This window comes from Carex rostrata, chromosome 26 (genome assembly GCF_964058835.1).
Source record: "Carex rostrata chromosome 26, lpCarRost1.2, whole genome shotgun sequence".
NCBI lineage: Eukaryota > Viridiplantae > Streptophyta > Magnoliopsida > Poales > Cyperaceae > Carex > Carex rostrata.
The window spans coordinates 653209-674210 of NC_135943.1; the positions used below are offsets into that span (position 1 = coordinate 653209).

General features: G+C 34.0%; 1 long non-coding RNA gene and 1 pseudogene across 2 annotated transcripts; both read right to left on the reverse strand.

Annotated features, from left to right (window-relative positions):
- Window positions 1–8839: 8839 nt before the first annotated feature.
- On the reverse strand, window positions 8840–9501 carry LOC144544495 (uncharacterized). Its single transcript, XR_013508239.1, has 2 exons — window positions 9383–9501; window positions 8840–9327 (listed from the first exon to the last, which is right to left on the reverse strand). It is a non-coding gene; the product is annotated as an uncharacterized LOC144544495 (long non-coding RNA).
- A 2183-nt stretch (window positions 9502–11684) lies between these two features.
- Window positions 11685–18528, reverse strand: LOC144544580 (deoxymugineic acid synthase 1-B-like; annotated as a pseudogene). Its single transcript, XR_013508263.1, has 4 exons — window positions 18177–18528; window positions 17321–17574; window positions 13568–13751; window positions 11685–11920 (listed from the first exon to the last, which is right to left on the reverse strand). The product of XR_013508263.1 is annotated as a deoxymugineic acid synthase 1-B-like (transcript).
- Between the last annotated feature and the right edge of the window lie 2474 nt (window positions 18529–21002).

The window sequence follows — 21002 nt, forward strand, 5'->3', positions numbered from 1 at the left end:
CTTACAATAATATCAACCCAGCTGGTGAGGTAAGGGCGGACCCGCGCGAGCGTGTGTGTGTGTGTGTGTGGGGGGGGGGGGGGGGGGGGGGGGGACAGTTGTCCCTCTGGATTTTGAATTTTAATATAAATATATAGGCCCGGACCAAGTTTACTTTGAAATTTTGATTTGTAATTTGAGATAAATTTTGAAATAAAATTAAAATATTTTTTTAAAATTCTAATTGACAGTTAGAGCATTGAAAATTTTAAATCGGAGCACTGGTGTTTATCTAGTATTCGATTAATTAATGAATTTGAATCCAATTAGCTATTTAAATTCGATAAGTATTTTTTTGATGACAAAAATCGCCCAGGTGAGGAGCTTAATTATTTCACAATTTCCCAACTACGTGCGACCCAGTATGCTAGTAGTTTCCACCAGTAATTACATACTTCCAATTAATGATGGATTTTTCGAGGGAAATTCTCTTGATCATGGTCTTAATTGTTTCCATTTTCTTGTCTAAGTTTGTCAGGAACATGTTTAGGAGCGCCGGTTAACACTAACTTATCTATTATATTATTACTTAAATAAAATTAAGATCAAGATGAGAGCAACTTGAAAGCTATTTTGGTGTACGTAGTAGTTGCAAATAAATCAAGATCAGAATAACTCAAAAGCTTTGGCGGGGTAGTTGCAAATAACTACGTAAACACGAATTGTGCTGTCAATTTATCATTTAACGAAAACGTTTAGGTAAGACGTGAGATGATGATTTCAGCAGTTTTACTGCTAATTTCAATCAATTATTTTTCTCACTTAAACTGAAATAGAATTAAGTTTTTGTTCATAGGTGGTGGCTTGGTGATTCATCCAGTACCTGTGGCTTAAATACTCAGACATTTGGTGTCCTAGTTCAGAAAATTATATAAAGCATTTCACTTCCATTTTTTCATCATATTACTTTCAGATCTTATGCCAGTATTTGTAACTTGAATGGTAATAATTTTAACCAATTTCTTATTGAACTTTTACCAAATCCAAAATTTGAAATATAACTCGAACACCGATAGTTACTGTGTAGTCATTAGGTCCAGTAACAGAATTGCTGGACTCAGAATTCTTGGGCCCTTTACTTAGAAATTTAAGTCCATTAGTTTGTCGACTGTTTTCTTACCACTGTCATCGAAAAGAAGTTTTCTTTTTCTTTTTTTTTTAATGTGAAATGCAATTTTTGTTCAAAAGATAGAAAACTATTCATTTTATTGTAATACAAGTATTCTCGTTTTTTCGTACTTGCAATACATGATCTGTTATATCCATGCATCGTAATTAGGGCCTTCAATTTACAAGGAGTCATGGGCTTAGAAAGGCCGTAAGGCCCAAAACCACTTGAGCCTCTCTTTGACTCTCTCCGACTCTCTCCGTTTCTTTGATTGGGATCTCCGCAGACCGCATCCGCTGGTGCGGAGAAACCCTAACCAACGGTGCTCTCCCCCGCCGCTGTCTGAGGTATTAGATATCTTCTTAACTATAATTCTCTTCTTTCCTTAATGAACATGAAATCTCCATCTCGTGTTCTGTTTTGTAATTTGTTGTATACCATCGCCTAATAGTTTTATGCTCTTTTTATTTTAACAGTTTTTTATAAATAGTTTATCTTTTGTTGGCGTATACTAACTTATTTTCTAGGAGGGAAAACTGTACTCCTTTTTGAATTTCCAAATAGGGATGAAGACTTGGTCTAATTGGGAATCTCTTTGATGCTTTATGGGTTTTCTTCAGTCGATTTCAACAAGCCAATTTTGAATTTGCTGTTTAATCTTCCCATGATAAATTTTCCTCCTTTTTTTTGTTTCTTGTTGATACAACATCTACAACGTAGTGAATTTTCTCTTTTTTGTGTTTGTTTTTGTTTAAATATGCATTATATTTATTGTGATGAAGACCTAATGATGTTTAACAAGTATAAGAATGGAAATCTGAAAATGATGTTCTCTGTTGAAGCCTGATAAGAATGTACATGAATTTTGGCTTTAGGGTTTTGGGTTAATGGTTTATGGAATGCCGTATGGGTCAGGTAAACGGTTAAAAGGATATCATTGACACCCGTACTCTCCTATCCTCCACCGCCGCTTGTGTGTACATGTGTGTGGAACGAAACAATACAAGCACACATATCCCAGATGTGAATTATATCTGTATTTGTATTTGTTTAATATATGATCCATATTCGTATCCGTTTAATATCCGATCCGTATCCAGATCCGTATCCGAAAAACAAAAAGGGATACTGATATGGTTTTACCACTATCTGGTCCGTATTGGTCCGTATCTGATCTGTTTGCACCCCTAGCTGTAGAAGCTGAGTCCATATCCTCTGAGTTAACAAAATACTTCTTGCTGTTTTTTGCATGTGTAGTCTGATTTAAATAAGCCCCAGAGAACAGTGAGACATGTACATTTTTATATGAGCCCCAGAGAACAGTGTGTTGAAAGACAAGTTATGATACTTACTGAGGGTTTTCACAATGCATTTTATACTTCATGTTTTATTAGCTGCTGATTTTTGTAGCTGCACACTTTCCCTTGAATTTCTTTCTGTTTTGCTTCACTATGTTTCATTTTCCTGTTCGCTAAATTTGACCTCAGGGTGCCGAAATGTACAAATTATCAGATTGCACTGTGATGATTTCTCTATATATTATTGCTGCCACCGAGGCACAATAATGATCCTTCTTTGATCTTCATATGCTGCTATTATTGCTTGATCGCTTATTTCTAACTTTTACTTTTGCATTGTTGTTGCCTTGATGCTGCACTGCATCTGTTGAATTTACTAATTGTTTGTTATTATTTTATTCTAAATTACTGGCCTGATGATGAAAAGTTGTGATAAAAGAATATCTCAAATAGCATGTCACTGTTGTAGCCCAATGTATAATGTTGTTGGTAAGATGGATAGAAGAGTGAGTATCCGCTGCTATTTAGGGTCTATTTAGAATGTTGGGGATCTGCTTTGAGATCCGTGCCATATTAAAATGGATGACTCAGATCTCATTCTACACTGTCAGGTATTGCAGAGTCTTGTCTTTTTGGTTTTAAAAATCTGAACCAAACGAAATATAAGAAACCGAAGTATTCAAAATTCAACCGGATTGATACATTTAAACTGAAAAAAATAAACCATTTAATCCGAACTTTTTCAGTCTGGTTGAAAACTAAATAAACCGGACCCAGTGAATAACCCCAGCAACAATCAACAAGCTTTCACAGTTTTTATGGCAGCAGATGTGTGCAATTTCATGTATACCCCTCAAAAACTTCAAAATTACATCTTTCATGTATCTTCTTACTGAATATTTGAACTATTTTAACAGAGATGTTGATTTATAGCACAGACCGTGCTTTGCAAAGTACCATAGCCTCACTTTATATATAAAAACTTTGCCTAACAATCAAGTTTCATGCAAATTAAGTACTTGTAAATCAAGTCTCATGCCAAAGCAGATTGGACGTTCGGATCTAAATCTCAAAATTTGAGTTACCTTAGGTGATTTGAATTTCCCCTGAATTCATATCATAGGGCTCCTTTAATGTTTGTGCCGATTTTGGTCGGAAGGTCTGGATCTAAAGTCTAAACATAAATATTCCCGATTTTTTTATTTATATCCAAAAATTAAATCAAATTACAAATAATAACCGAAGTACTGTTGAATTTCGAAAACTACCCAATCCGGTTATCCAATAACCGGATTTGGGATAAATGTCCGGTTATCCAATAACCGAACTCAACAAATATAACCGGTTATTCACTAACCGGAAAGTTATGTTTTTTTTTTTTTTTTTAAACAGAAATTTCGAATTTTTTTTATTTTTTATATTAAAATATTAGAAATGTTGAATATATTTATTTGAAAATAGATGAAATACAATATAATTTGATTTATTAGAAAGTGATCGGCGTAAAAGCGCAACGCAAGTTTCGGTACGCTTGGGGGCGTACCTTTTAAAACCGCGGTTACACCTTCCGATTAGGGTTGCAAGTGTACAACCCTATCGAGGAGTATAATCGGGTATCGATCCACAGGGACGGTTCCCTTATCTAGATATTTACTTATCTCGACTAAAGACTAGAAGTGAGAAAAAGGGGTTTTGGTGTTTAATTTTCCTAAGGAATCAACTCAAGCAATCACACAATGATATAGAATAGTAAATGTGCAAGAAAAGGTATAAACTGTGTTTTGATTTGGGATAAAAGGTGTTTCAAGGGTTTCAGACTTCATCTCTGATTTGCCTCTAGTGGTACGGCCCTTACCAAGTTGGTACGGCCAGGCCGCACCAACCTGGTATGACCAAGCCGTATGGGGCTTGGTACGGGTAGGCCGCACCACTCTTGTAAGGGCCGTACTGGTTTACCAGAACAGAGCTTACAAGTTCGAGTTGATGCATTTCTTGCTGGTACCTCGTATTAAACTCTTGATAAAGGTTCAATTGACCATACCTAAGGTTCCTAAACCTCAACTCTCGTTTGTTGGTTCAAGATCTAAGTTTTGGATTCAATTCTTCACCTTCTAGGGTTTCTAAACCTCAACTCTCGTGTTTTGGTCCAGATCCTCTAGTTGATTGATTGGAGATCTAAGGTAACCTCTAATCTGTCGATTAGAGGAGAATTCAACCTTTCAGCTTCAATTCGATCAAGTCTACCTAAAGGGATTGGTTTGGTTGAGAGAAGGCAATGGTCACATGACCTTGTTAGGGTTGATCTACCACTATAGGCACACCACATGCAATCACAGAAACACAAAGCAATCAAGACAAGCAAATTCACAATCAATTCAATCACAAGAGTTCATACAAGATCCAAATCAAGAAAAGCAACACAAATCAAGAAAATCCATCTACAAACCCTAGAAACAAAAGTCTACTACTCACAAGTCATAGATCTGTCCAGATATACAAGAAAAGAGATAGAGAAAGTCATGAAAGAACTAGATTGAAGATCGGGAATGGAGAAGGTGTAGATCCGTCGATTCTCGCCTCTTCCTCTTCCTTGATCTTCTCTTCTTGCTCCTTTGCTCTCTTTCTCTCTTTCACTGAGCTCTCAATCTGGAATGAAGTGGAATCCCCGAAAATGGAGAGATCCCTCGCTTTAAATAGCCTCTGCCTAGATTTGAATTCTGTCAGGCGGCATCTATGTACGGCCCGTACCAAGGTGGTACGGCCAGGCCGTACAAGATGGGAAAGAGGCTGGATCGGCTAAGTCTGGTAAGGGCCGTACCAAATCTGGTAAGGGCCGTACCAAGTCTGGTAAGGGCCGTACCAAGTCTGGTAAGGGCCGTACCAAGTCTGGTAAGGGCCGTACCAAGTCTGGTAAGGGCCGTACCAAATCTGGTAAGGGTAGGCCGTACCAAGTCTGGTAAGGGCCGTACCAAGGTGGTACGGCCAGGCCGTACCAAGCCTGGTAAGGGTCGTACCAGGGAGTCCAAAAATGCCGTTTCTTCGTGTATTTTGCTCCAATCCTGCAGAAAACAAACAAACTCTCAGCAGTACCAAATTCTAAGGATATATCAATGAAATGCACATGATTTTGACAATTTAGAACGTGAATTTGGTACGAAATCAAGTCAAATATAGGCTAAATATGCGAGGTATCAGAAAGACTGCAACAAACAACCCGGATCAATATTTTTCAGGTCGGATTTTTCGCGGCTGTAAGAAAAATTAATATGTTTCTTTATGTGCTATTGGAAAAAAAATAAAAATGCTCAGATTCTGAGTTATTGATCCCGGTTCAAAAGTCACTTCTAGGTAATCTAGAAAATATTGTGATCCATCTAGTAAATTTAATTAATAAAAAGTTGTTTCTATTTTGAAAATTCTTTTTGAAAAACAATTATTAAATAAATTAAAGTTTTTATTTTTTTTTAAAATAGAAACAACTTTTTATTAATTAAATGTACTAGATGGATCACAATATTTTTTAGATTACCTAGAAGTGACTTTTGAACTGGGATCAATAACTCAGAATCTGAGCATTTTTATTTTTTTCGCACATAAAGAAATATATTAATTTTTCTTACGGCCGCGAAAAATCCGGCCTGAAAAATATTGATCCGGATTATTTGTTGCAGTCTTTCTAATAAATCAAATTATATTGTATTTCATCTATTTTCAAAGAAATATATTCAACATTTCTAATATTTTAATATAAAAAATAAAAAAAATTCGAAATTTCTGTTTTTTGAAAAAAAAAAAAAAAAAAACCTACTTTTCGGTTAGTGATTAACCGGTTTAAAAAAAAAAAAAAAAACTTTCCGGTTAGTGAATAACCAGTTATATTTGTTGAGTTCGGTTATTTGATAACCGGACATTTATCCCAAATCCGGTTATTGAATAACCGGATTGGGTAGTTTTCGAAATTCAACCGTGCTTCGGTTATTATTTGTAATTTGATTTAATTTTTGAATATAAATAAAAAAATCGGTAAATATTCTGTTTCCTTAGAGGATATGGCCCCGACCCTCTCCTCAATAGGGAATATATGTTTTGGCTCCCAGCCTCGCATGGGGTTGCCACTCTTGATTTTTTCTGACATGATTGATTTACAAATTATATTTTTGGGTTCCAGTGACTTTGGCATGTTGAAACAGTTGTAAAAACTAATTTATGAACATTTTGAAGGCCCAAATTTCATTTATTTTTCTGGTTTTTTCCCCTCAGTAACAACATCTCAGAATTTGGATGTTCTGCACTTGTTGATAATATTGAAACTTGAAATACTATCAATTTGCTGAGGGTCCTCATAATATCATGCGGATCTACTACTTTCCCTATGGAGAATACTAGCATTTGATTTGGTGCTCCAATATGTTTCATGTACTTTATCTCCATTTTCAAAGTCCGAACAGTCGATCTGAACCGTTCAACATGATCTTCATAATAAAATATGCTTGGAGACCCAATTTTATATTTTTTAGAATTTTTTTTTACTATTTTTAAGATAGACACAAAATTAATTTTTTAAAGAGATTCTAGATCATCCGATAAAGTCGTATTGTACCTATTTAAAACAATAGTAAAAAAAATTCTAAAAAAATATAAAATTTGGTCTCCAAGTTATGAAAATCATGTTGAGTGGTTCAGATTGAATGTTCGAGCTTTGAAAATAGAGATAAAGTACATGGAGCATATTGGAGCACCAAAATGATGATGCATTTGAACCTATGTTGCATGGATACGAGTACGGGTATCATATCGGATACGATACGGATACGGCGATACGGTAGTTTTTAAAAATCAAGGATATGATACGTCTATTATATATATTATTTTTTATTATAATAATTAATATTATTAATTTAATACGAATTAAATATAAAAAATGCAGGTAATCCAAGCATACATTAAATATGTTAGTTGGTAGATTATAACAAAAGAAAAAGTTGGCGCAGTGGTTAAGGTTTTTGCGCTGGGATTGGGCCTTCTCAGGTTTGAATCACGCTTTCCGCAGAAAAAAAAAATCCATATTTCCTCTGGTGAGCGCTGGTGTTTGCGCGGTTCACAGCTTCGGCTCTGCTCACAGTCGCGGCTCACGGGTGTGGGCGCGGTTCACGGGCGTTGATAGCCGTATTTAGGGCTGCAAACGAACCGAACCATATCGAATTTGCCCTAGTTCAAATTTGAATTCGAAATAATATCGAACCAAATTCAGTTCGAAATTGAAATAGATTTCAAACTTAAAATGTCAGTTCGAATTTGATTCGGTATAATTCGAACTAGTTCGATTTGATTCGAAATTAGTTCGAAATTAAGACAAATTGTATGAAGAATTGAGATCAGAAAATCTAAAAGAAATCAACAAAATTTAGCGAGAGGGAGACGCGAAATCAATCACAGCTCAAGTATCAACTATCAAGTATCAATGCAAAATCTAGAGAGAAAGAGGAGAGTAAGCGAAGGAGACAGAGAGCGAAAAGGTGATTTTTAGTCGGCTAGGTTTAGACGAGAGTGAGAACGAGAGAGGGAGAGACGCGATGTTCACCCTGGAAAGTACGACAAGGGCTAATTTACCCAAAAAAAAGTACCACAACACTAATAAAATATTACGCACGTGAACCGGTTCTTCCATTCTGTGTCCAGCTGGAGACGAGGCTTTTTATACGTGGTCCGTGTAAAATTCGTAGAGAGTGTCTGAGTACGAAAATATCAGGGTTGATTACATTTAATACTTGGGCACACTGTACGAGAGGGCATGCTCTTTATTCTCCACTTTGATTCATCAGAAATAATTGGACGGTCCAGGATACACTCGGAGATTTCGAACCAAATAAATTAGCGAACCTATTCAAATAGAATCTGATTAAATTCGAATTCGAAATTGAATTAATTTTGAATCGAACTGGTTTGAATTAATTTCAAACCGAATCTATTTCGAATCGAATTTTTTTCAAACTTTTTCGAATCAAACTCGAATCGAATCACGAACTATGAATTTTTTGTGCACCCCTAGCCGTATCTACACGTATCCAGCCATATCCAGACTTGTCAACGGAGTATCGGCGACCGAATCGACTGAGTAAGGATACACCACGTAACCTGATACGCCAGTTGGCGTATCAGAGCCGTATCGGGTGCGTATCTGTATTCGATACGCACCCGATACGGATACGGGGCCTAAAGTGGCGTATTGGGGTAACATAGATTTGAACCCTCCTCATATTTGAGATAGAAAGATGGAGGTTTATGTCACACCCCGCGGCCCAACGAGGCGCGACAGGTGCTCCTGCCGTAGACATACGGTTGCCCGTATGCCTACAAGGCAATTACGATATAATAGGAAATAAAAACACAAACAAACAACCAAACAAACAAATAACATAAATCCCAGCTGGTCAGGTAATATCATACAAACCCGTATCTCGATGGATACGCATCACAAAATGACATAGAGACTATATATATACACAATCAAAACATAACTATATACATAATCTCTAATGTCAAAATACCAGACAGTCTAAGCAGCGGTGAAACCAGGCCTACCGACCTCGTGCCTCTCTTGGATCTGCCGAACCGGAACCTGAAAAATTAACCCAAAAAGGGGATGAGAAATAAATTCTCAGTGCGATAAATTTGCCACATTTCGTTCCTGGACTTGCAATCACAGATTATATTCAAAAATAAAACACAAATAAAGCTCAGATCAGTTTATAATAATATATAAACATGAACGCATAAACCCGACATCAATTAGCCAAATGAAATCACAAATCAGGATTTGTCAAAATGGAATTCAATCACACAATATTTGGTTTAACTCGAGCTCAAAATATCTGGTAGTAACTACAGATGTTCCACCAAACTGGACCTCATTTCGTTCCCACTCATCTGTAGTTACAGGCTTAACCGTTTAAGTAAAAGTCTGGTTCCATTTCATATCCGGAAAATCCATTTAAATCCAATTGAACGTCCAAACGCATTACCCCCTGGGTAATGCCTCCGATACACAAGTCACCCATAACCAAAATCATAATACAGAGTCACTTACCCCTCATCCCAACCGGTACTGGGAACTGCCGAGGGCCAGACGATCTAAAGCTTTAGAACACTGGGCATCAAAGTCCATGCATAGACTTTGACAAATCCGGATTCACCCCCTGGGTAACGTCGCCACGATGGGAGACAATAATACCATATCCACCAACCGATGGTGAAATAAATCACGGTGACTTTTAATTCCAAATTAGATCATTCAGATCAACACAAATAATAACCATACCAGCATGCAGATCAATCAGATAAAACAATTCGAGTTTCAATTAATTTGGGCAATGCAATGTATATGCAACACAATTCGATAATGCAATTTAATCAATAAACAATATGTCAATCGAAACACAGTTTAATTCTGAATATAAAATATCAAACAAGTCCAGAAACCCCGCACCTGATCGAGTCACGTATCCCTCGCCTATGGATCGGACGTCTCGAAGGATCCGGAAATCTCTTGCCTTACCAAGTTACCACCTATTTTACACGTTTAATTGATTTATTTTATAACCATTATAACCATTCCATGTTACAATTCTTTCTTAGTTTTAGAAAATATAATCATGCTTTATATGCAAAGTTATGTATTCATGTCATGCATTTAGAAGAAATACTTATGCATCCATATCATGCAAATGGGTCATTTAAATGAAACTCATGTTTAGTGGGAGTGCTTTGTATCATGTCATGTACTAGCTTAGGAAAAATATGACCATGTAAACATTTCAAGCTATCCTTCATAACATGCAATTTGAAAACCATAATAAGTACCTAATTATAATACGATAAACGAACATGAGGCCAACCAGCAAATCAAATCATTTTTCAAACAGTGTTAAACCAAATGATTCAACCATGTCTCTAGTCCCGCAAATCGATAAGGAAACCGTCAAATACGAGACTTGAGGCTTATGCATACAATTCTAGAGTACAACACCTTGTCTAAAATGTGTCACCATACAACCCAATTTGGTTAACAAATAAGCAGAATACTATTACCAAGTCTACAAATTTTAGTTCACTCCATTTATATCAATTTCAATCTAGTCCCTTTATATTTGGTCAATACCCATATGTTATATTAGTTAAGCATGCCTTGCAAATTGGACCCGTTATCCAATAATTAAACTATTCATACTATGCACAGAACAATCAAGCAACTATTAACAAGATTATCAAGTTTTAGGGTTTAAGGTTTCGAAAACACGATCGAATTGAAAACCTAGGGTTTGGAGAGAAAGGATAAGTAAAGGAAATACCACTCGATGAATCAGAAAGGATTTTCAGACGTCTGCTCGATTCTAACTTCGAATTTCTCGAATTTCCGATCGATTTCCCACAATCCCTCACTCTCTTCTCTCTTTCTTTCTTGGATCGGAGCACACACACACACACACACGAAAGGGGCACAAAGTATCGGTGGAAAGAAATGAAGAGAGGAAGAAAGGTTTTCATGTGATTTTTGGAAATTTTGCATATTAGAACCTCCAACTTTTAATAATTACAACAAGGTTAAATGTGCATAATACCCTTATATATGGCATGGGTGCCACGTTGTCCTTCCCCCTTTTTTTTTTTAAGTTTTGTAATCTTTGCTTTTAAACCTTTAAAATATCTAATATTACAAAAAAAAAAAAAAATCCAAAATAAATTTAGGAAAATCTATTAAATAAATCTATTAAATATTTTTATTGTAATAAAATTGTTATAACGTGACAGTTTAACCTACCAATTTCCATTTAATTAATATTGTGATAGTAATTAGTATCACATGACGTGGCGTAATGTGACCAGATCAATTTACGTAGTGTTACGTGATAGAACTAATAATGACGTGATTAATTTCCTTGACTCGCGAGATGAGATATATTAATCTCGCGATATATACTAGTATGTCTACAAATAAATAATTTATTTCAAAAGCCTCACAGAACTATACTATACATAAAACGACAGTCTGAAGAGAAAAAAAATAACTCGCAAATCTTGTTCTAACATTCTCGTAATTATAAAAAACACCGTAAGAAATAGTTTCCACTTCGTACTATCACTGTCTTATAAATTATAATTACACATGCATCAAGGTCATTTCAATATTCAAATTAAAATAGATATGTACGCAGTCGTACTTATTTCCTTGATTCTTAAATTAAAAAAACAACTAAATTTCACCATCCCAAAGTTCTTCAACGGTCTTGTAGGACCCATTGCATGAAACAAACTCTTCTGCTAGATATCCCTTGCGTTGTGATATTTGATCAATTTTTTCTCTTTCATCTACACTCAATTTCCAGTTTAATATGTCTAAATTCTGTTTCATCCTTTCTTCACTGAAGCTTTTTACTAGCACACAATCCCCTTGCTCAAATACCCATCTCAGACAAATCTGGAACAATTTCGATATAAATTAGTCCAGAAAACTTTTTTGCCATTGCCTTTTCTTTTTTTAACCTGATCAATGTTGATTTGACACATATATTGACTTTACTTTCCCATTGTTTTAACTCTTTTTTTCTGAGATATACATTCTTAACTTCATTAATTTTTTGGCAACCGTTATATAGCTAGGGACGCCTTGTAAGGCCAGATAATTTAATGCCCTTTGTCTTATTATCTACTAGGGAATCTGATCGTTATAATTAAGTTAGAATTTTAAATTAAGAGCTATTCTACTTAGCAATAATGCGACTTCTTATGTACGTATGTACACATCTAATCTACATTTTAGATGTGTTTATATATATATATATATATATATATATATATATATATATTTGAAACACATTTATACTTTATTATGAAGTTGTACACACCTTGCGCGTTATTAGTAACAATTTTGAAAGCTATACTTTTACTTATTTAACAAAATGATGACTTGAATTTTCTTATGATCATTAAAAAAAAGCAAGGTTCTAAATAGCGTTTATCGCGTCATAGCGGGAAGCCGAAAAAAAAAGCTATAGCGAATAGCGTCGCTATAGCGAAAGCTATGCCACATAGCGTTTTTTTATTTTTATAAAAATTATATCATATATTTGTACTAAATATCAACATTATATAAGTCTCATAGAATAATAAATAACATCAAATTGATTAAAAAATTATAGTATTCATATTGAACCAATACAAAGTCCAAATTGGGACTCAAACTATCCATAGTATTACTAATATCATAAACTATCGATCTTTTTCTATTCAAAATATATTTAGCATCATGACATAATCTATCTTTTTTCTATTTAAATTTCAAAATAACCTAGACATCATGGCATAATTAATTATCTTAATCTATTCAAAATATTCAAACTACCATATAGTAAGTATCATTTTGTTACTTCAAGAAATATCTTAATATATTTAATTTGAGCATTTATTTAAAGCCCATATAAATTAAAAAAAAAAAAAAAAAACAGCTCATGTTGCATAGCGCGCTGTAGCTTCCTTATTTGATCTCATTTAATAATTAATAATTTTTTTTATTAAAATAATAATTAATAATTTAATATAAAGCTTAGTATGTCAATTATAAAAAAAAATCACGGTTAAAATCCAATCTGAGCCTTTATTTAAAGCCCATATAAATTGAAAAAAAAAAAAAACAGCATGTTGCATAGCGGGCGCTATTTGCGCTACACGCTATGCGCTATAGCGGACCGCTATTACCGCTATAGCGTCTGTAGCTCAAATAGCGTGTTTTAATTGTATAGCTTAGCGTTTTGGGTCCAAAAACGCTATAGCGCGCTATTTAGAACACTGAAAAAAAGTATACATAACTGTGGTATTAAATATAAATACTTCTGGAATGCAGACGTATATGAGATGCAAGAATTTTTTTTTTTCTTTACTTCAATTGTTTTAGAGCTTGATTGTAATATTTTATTTTTTGAACGTCAATTGTTATATATATATATTTATTTAAAGAAGCTTCATTATTCCAAACCTTTAAAATTTCCAATTTCCATATTTTGTGTCTAATAATCTAGAATTCTAGATAGCAAACTGGAAGTTTGATTTATAATGCTCAGGTTTATACCTGAGCCAAGGATTTCCCCTTTGCTTGAGCAATCTCTTGCAACACCTTACATGCCATGACCTGATCTGTTCCCCATTGTGTTCCTTTAGCACCCAATTAAAGGAGAGTAAGCGCACACTTGAATTCCCTTTGCTATGCAAAACTCTCTTAGCTTCTTCTGTTGCCAGAGGGGACTTGGAAGCGTCTAATTGTCCACAGCATTTTGTCCACCATTTGTCCACAGCTTTGACTTGCGTGAATACTGTAAAATTACTTCTACATGCTGTATAATTATACAATATATCACATAAAATATATCAGTTAATCACAAAACATCCAGCAACTATTTGAAGTGGTCCCATGATAGTTAGAAAAAGATTGCAACTTGCACAACAGGACAGAATAAATGTACTTTCAAACTGTACTTTCAGAAATTACAGTTATAGGAAGTTATTGGCAGTTAGAGTTAGTTATTAGCGGTTATTAGCGGTTATTGGCAGTTAGAGTTAATTATTAACGTCCGCACTGTGTTGAATCTTGTATACTATAAAATTGAATCTTGTATACTGTAAAATTGAATCTTATATACAGTAAAATTTTCAATTGAATCTTGTATAATGTAAAATTGAATCTTCTACACAGTAAAATTTACAATTGAATCTTGTATACTGTAAAATTGAATCAGCAGAACTGTAAAATTGAATCTTGTATACAGTAGAATTTTCAATTGAATCTTGTATACTGTAAAAATTAAATCTTGTATACCGTAGAATTTTCAATTATATCTTGTATACTGTAAAATTGAATCTTGTATACTGTAAAATTTTCAAATAATACTGTAAATTTTTAATTGAATCTTGTATACTGTAAAATTTTCACATAATACTGTAAATTTTCAATTGAATCTTGTATACTGTAAAATTTCTAAAACTAAACCATAAAATAATACCATCTATACTGTAAGATAAAATGTAACAAATGCTACATTTCAGTTTAAACTACAACCTACAAAGAATCATGTATACTGTAAAATTGCAAAATATAAACCATAAAATAATACCATGTATACTCTAAAATTGCTAAATCTATACATACATCCATCATCACACAAAAAATATGTTCACCACAAAACAACATATGTTCACCACAAACAACATCTGTTCAACACAAGATAAAAATATTCACCACAATATTCAGAATAGCATAATAGCAACAAAAAAACTATGGACAAATAACTCGGCCATTTTTATTAATAACCCAAAAAAAAGTTTTTTTACAAAAGTAACCTCAAAATCTGAGTTTTTCCAAATATAACCAAACCGCCAGGCATGCTGGCGGTCCGGTTTTTTTTTTTTTTTTTTTTTAAGATCTCTTTTTTTCTTAATATTTTCATTTGTGAAGTTTTAGTTTTTTTTGCTTAGAGTATTTGTCAAAAAATAACGTCATTTAGGGAGAACCCCTGAGCATCCGAAGCATCAGACTTAAAAACAGAAAATACATAAAATGGGCAAAAAGTGACGCAACCCTAAAAACATAAAAGACATAAAAAAAACATAAAATACATAAAAAAAAAACATAAAAGACCCTAAAAACTCTAAAATTATAAAGAAAGGTCCAAAAGTCCATGAAGGAAGACTCGGATCGCGAATCTGAGCCCGAAATTGGGTGAAACGAATCTATAGATTGGTTTCTGATCCGGTTTTGGGCTGTGGAGTTCCTGTCAAAATTTCAGCCCGATCCGACGGACGGATCAAAAGTTACGCCCATTTTCGTGAAGCATGCGCAGGACCATATTGCATCACATCTTCTGGTTTTGGTTTGAGAAGATCAGATCGGAGAGAAGCGTGAAGCGAAGTGAATGCTATGTTTTAAACCCTAGGCGTGCGTTTGAAAGAGGTGCGCGGGACTTAAAATGAATTTTTTTTAGCTTTACTGTCGGCTGTTTATAAATAAGCGACACTAATAACTGAGAATTTTTTTTAGCTTTAGTGTCGGCTGTTTATAGATAATTCTTGAATAATCTCTTAGGCTTTTAACTAAACAAAATACCGATCGTTGTACTAAAACTTAAACTGCATTTTTGAGGCACTAAACGATGTTTTTTTTTTAATTCTGATGCTTCAGATGCTCAGGGGTTCTCCCTAAATGACGTTATTTTTTGGCAAATACTCTAAGCAAAAAAAACTAAAACTTCACAAATGAAAATATTAAGAAAAAAATCAGATCTCTCTCTAAAAAAAAAAAAAAAAAAAACCGGACCGCCCAGGTTCTTGGCGGTCTGGTAAGGAACTGGACCGCCAGCATCCCTGGCGGTTTGGTTATATTTGGAAAAACTCAGATTTTGAGGTTATTTTTGTAAAAAACTTTTTTTTTGGGTTATTAATAAAAATGGCCGCAAATAACTTTTACATTAAAAACCTCTCGTGTTCATTGTTTAGATAAGTAAAAAGCCTCTCTATCATCTCTTTCCTCCAGATTTTCACAAGATGAATACTGTAAAATTACAAGATGAATACTTTAAAATTACAAGATAAATACTGTAAAATTAACAAATCATCTCTTTCTTCCAGATTTCTACAAGATGAATACTGAAAAATGACAAGATGAATACTGTAAAATGACAAGATGAATACTGTAAAATTAACAAGGCAATATTGTAAAATTAATAGATCAATACTCCATATCGCCTCTCTATCATCTATTTCCTCCAGATTTTCACAAGATGAATACTGTAAAATGACAAGATGAATACTGTAAAATTAACGGGGCAATACAGTAAAATTAACAGGTCAATACTCCATATCGTCTCTCTATCATTTCTTTCCTCCAGATTTCATTTGAAATGCTAGATCTGTTACTGCATACAACAAAAATAACAAATTCAACAAAAATAACTTACTAGATTTGAATTTTGCCGTGCTCTTCAACAAAAACAACTTCTATTTGATCGCGCTCCACGATTAAAGGTTCCATTGCGATCATGTATAAAAAACGAAATCGAGTCAGTAATCTCAATTAAAATTGACATTGCAAAGGAAAAATGAATCAGAGAAGGTAAATACAAAAAAATAATAATTACGATTTTGTTGCCGTCGCTGTGCATCGCATCCGACGAAACGATAGCTGTCAGAGAGGGAGTCTCCATTAAAATTACTTGATATATCCTGACTGTCAGAGAGTAATTTGAAACGATAGCTCAGATAGCTGTTAGAGAGTAATTTGAAAAACCATGGCAAAGGAAAGGAACGAATTTTCATTTTAGAAATTTAATCAGCGAAAAAGTAACGATACAAGAACCTCCGAGCACAGCGATTAGTCGATCAGCGAGAAACAGTGAAACAATAGCGTGGATATTAGTCGATCGTCGAGAAACAACGATTTCGTCGAGAAATAGAGAAGAAATCGCGATGGTTTTGAAAACCTAGGCTCGATCGAAGAACTCGCGACTAGGAACTCTTGAATTGACGAAAGAGGAAGGAAATCGCCGAGAAGATCTGATCGGAAATGGAAGATTCGAAAATAAAATTAACAAAAAAGGAGGTATGGTGTCGCGCAATGACATGTTTAAATAGTAGGAGATGAGATCTGTTAGAAGGTGGGGACCATCGGAAGTTAAAGACAGTTAAATATGAGATTGGATAAGGTTGTGGACAGTCCGTGGACAAAACCCAGTGGACAGAAACCTTTTCTTTTTTTTTAATACTTTTGCCATTATTGATTAATTATTAATGATCCTATGTATAATTTAACAAGTAGAATTTTTTTATCAAGAACCTGATTATCAGCTGGAGGGATTTTGGCAAAAGAGAGCAGAAGCTCCAATTTCTTGCATGAGAAATTGCTGACACCAATTGCCTTGGCAAGGCCGAGACGGTTGCACTCCTCCATCGCCTCCCAAACAGAGCGCATGTCGAATGTTGTCTCGATCTCATCCTTGGACCTTTGGGAAAGGATATTCACACCGGCCTGGCTTTGTGCTTATGGGCCAGTGTATTATATATTGATCAACATAATCCATTTGGAGGTTACTGAATAAAAACAAATTGCATGTAGTGTTAAGTGATAATAGCTAGAAGCCTAAAACATTATTTTTTTTCCTTTATACATAAATTACATTATATATATATGAGATAAAAAGTATTTCATTGAAATAAATAAAAATGTACTTTGACCTATGTCAAGAGGGGTAATACATCAGAAATAAAGAAGAAAAAATATGGGAAATCATTTAAGGAAAAAAGGAATGTGAAAATAAAAATATCAAGCATTAAATTTTAATGGTAATTTGTTGTATAAATAAACATATATATTACTGTACAAAAATAATAGATTTATGGTATCTTCAACTATTGCATGCTATTTGTTTGTTTTTGAAAAAAAAATGAAAGCTTTAGATAATGAATATATGTTAGTGTGTGTGTGTGTGTATATTGCAGCCTAGCATTATTAGGTGCTCTGTGCTTAAATTTAATACTGAAATTATCAATAAAAACAATTGACACGCTAAAAGAGATACCTTAAGAGTTAAGATTCCGCACATTAATTGTTAAGAGTAGATAATCAAATACAGAAGAAATTAAAAACAAATTAAGCGAAAAAAAAAAATCACAAGAAATACCAAACTCTTTACCGAAGTGTTGTCTGAAGTGCACCCATGACTCTATCCGGATGTGCATCACTGCACCAGAGCTTGGAGGTGATAAAGAGCTCATCCCGGGACCTCACAAGACCCATTGAGATAGCCTTAGCAATGGCCAAGCCGACTGGCCTTTCAGATTGATAGACAGCTGCAGTGTCAAAATGGCGGTAGCCTACCTTGATTGCAGACAGTAAGGCTTCGTGCATTGTTTCAGAGGCGGCCAAGGGAAAAACGGCCGTGCCCATGCCAATTACCGGCATGGCCTTGGGGCCGGTGGGTGTTCTTAGGTGCACTTCAGGGATGGTTCCCATTCTATTGGAGGGAAATGGTGCTATGAATTGAGTACGGGCTGAGTGGCTGTAATGTTTTCTAGTATTTTTTTTTTTTTTTTTGAAAATAAAGCTGCTTAGGTCCGTTTCATTACAGAAACTTAAATTATAGTACTAGTTTCATCTATTAGGTAGGACCTGATATTAGAATGACAGTTCTCCTAAGCAATTACACCACTGTAAAGTGGTACCAGCTAGCATGGAGTATATGATTAAAACAGCACAACAAAAGTGGTCCAATTACACCATTGTAGAGTGGTACCAGCATAGAGTATATGATCAAAACAGCACAACAAAAGTGGTCCTACGAGTTCAGCTGATCATAGTCAGCAATTTTCTAGCATTTTTAACCATTAAGTAGTAGATGAAATTCAGCAAGTGAAATAGACATAAAACTGAATCTCTAACAGCATCTAAGATATCATAATATATCTTTTCTACATTAGAAGCCAGGAAACCAGATTGGCAATATGGAGACATTGGAGAGCGTGAAGGAAGAAAGATATCTCACTTTATTGCCGCGTATCATTTATATTCTATGCAATCGATTGCAGCGAACATATTTGTTTCTCTATTTACAAATATCTCAAAGTTACTCCTTTCTAAGGCTGCACAAAAAAATTGTAGTACGTGATTAGATTCGAGTTTGATTCGAAAAAGTTTGTAAAAAAATTCGATTCGAAATAGTTCGAAATTAATTCAAACCAAATTCAAACTGGACCTGGTTCGTTTGAAATAGGTTCTCAAACTATTCTAGTTCGAATTTCAAAATAACGTGAACCATTAATTTCTGTTGATGACTTATGTTCACTGATGACTTAAAAGTTATAACATCAGTCAAGGAAGATGGGTGAAGAATAGAAGAGAATAGAAGAGTGATCATAGCTAGCCATAAGTCATAACTCGTAACTCGTAACCCTTGCTCTTAGTTCTAAAACCCTAGACGACTTTCACCCCTCGTTGTCGGCGACTATGATCACTCTTCATTATTGTAAAAAAGTTCATAAAAGATTTGAAATTGAGTTCGTAAAACTTTCGATTAGAAATTAATTCAAACCAAACTTAGTTCGAAATTAATTCAAACCAAACTCAAACTGGAGTAAGTTCGATTCGGTTCGATTCGTTTGCAGCCCTACTCCTTTTTGTTCTAATATTCGAAAATTATGGAAATAACAAGCTGCATCAAAAAATATTGTTATTGGATTTTCATATCACTTTTTTTATTCCAAAAACAGCAACACCTTGTTTGGATGGAGAGTACAGGAAGGAAGATGGGTGAAGAATAGAAGAGAATGAAATGGAATCAAAACGAAAATTAATATATTTAATCTCTTTGTGTTTGGATGTTTAATGAGGAAAAATAAATCACTTTCTTTTTTCGTCTTATTTCTTGTTTGGTTTATTAAAATTTAGAAGGTTACTGAGAAATTCAATAAATGTTGTTGGATTGTGACAAAAAACTTGTATGATAATTATATATGTAAAATATAGGGTTGGGTGTTTGTATTATTTTTTCTAAAAAATATATTTACAACAATTTTTTTTTTCATCCGTTACACTTCAAAATTGGAAAGAGAAACTGATTCTATTGATTACAATAATACAAGATTAAATATTTCACATCCTATACATTTCACCTCTGACATAATTTTGTTAACAAAACACGATTCGATAAAAAAATTTCTTTTCTTTCCATTCTCTCTCTTCCTGTACTCTTCATCCAAACAAATAATTTAAAAGAGTAAAGAGGAGAGAGGAAGACGGGGTAAATGTGGATCCCACGAGGGTAATTTATCAAGTAATTTAAAAATAAAATATTTTGTTTGATGTTTTAAGAAAGTAGATTATTTTATAAATTTTGCAATTAAAAATTAGGGAAAAATTTTAGTGTACTCATGAAAACTTTCAAAATAGTCAATTTCCCCATAAAAACATCATAATATTCAATATCTCCATAAAAATTTAACATCATTTCTTTTATCCTCTTTTATTTATTTAATTTTTTATTTAGTTATTTCAAAAACAAAAATGACAAATATACCCTCTTTTTCTTCTTGCCATTGTCCAGTTTATACTAATCAATAGTAAACTAAATAGAATTGAAACAAATTCTGATACTCAAATGAGGTATTGTCGTGGCTAGGCTACTTGCACGGTAATTTAGAGGGAGGCAAGCGACTTGTATGGGAAACCATAGGAATTGCAGAGAAACTGAAGTAATTTTGAGAAATTTGACGCAAAATCGAAGAAACAATAAAATTGAGATAAAACTGAAATTGTTCAAATTCTGAACATACATCTGTAATAATAAATCACCAGCTTATATAGAATGGTTTGATTAACATGATAAATTATAATTAAACAACTAATTAAGATTAGATTGGAGATTTCTTTTTCATCCTCTCCAACGAAACCCAACAGTTTTTGAACGAACTCATGGAAGAGGAGGAGGAGAGACTAAGATCAAGATGCAGTCGCACGGGGTGAC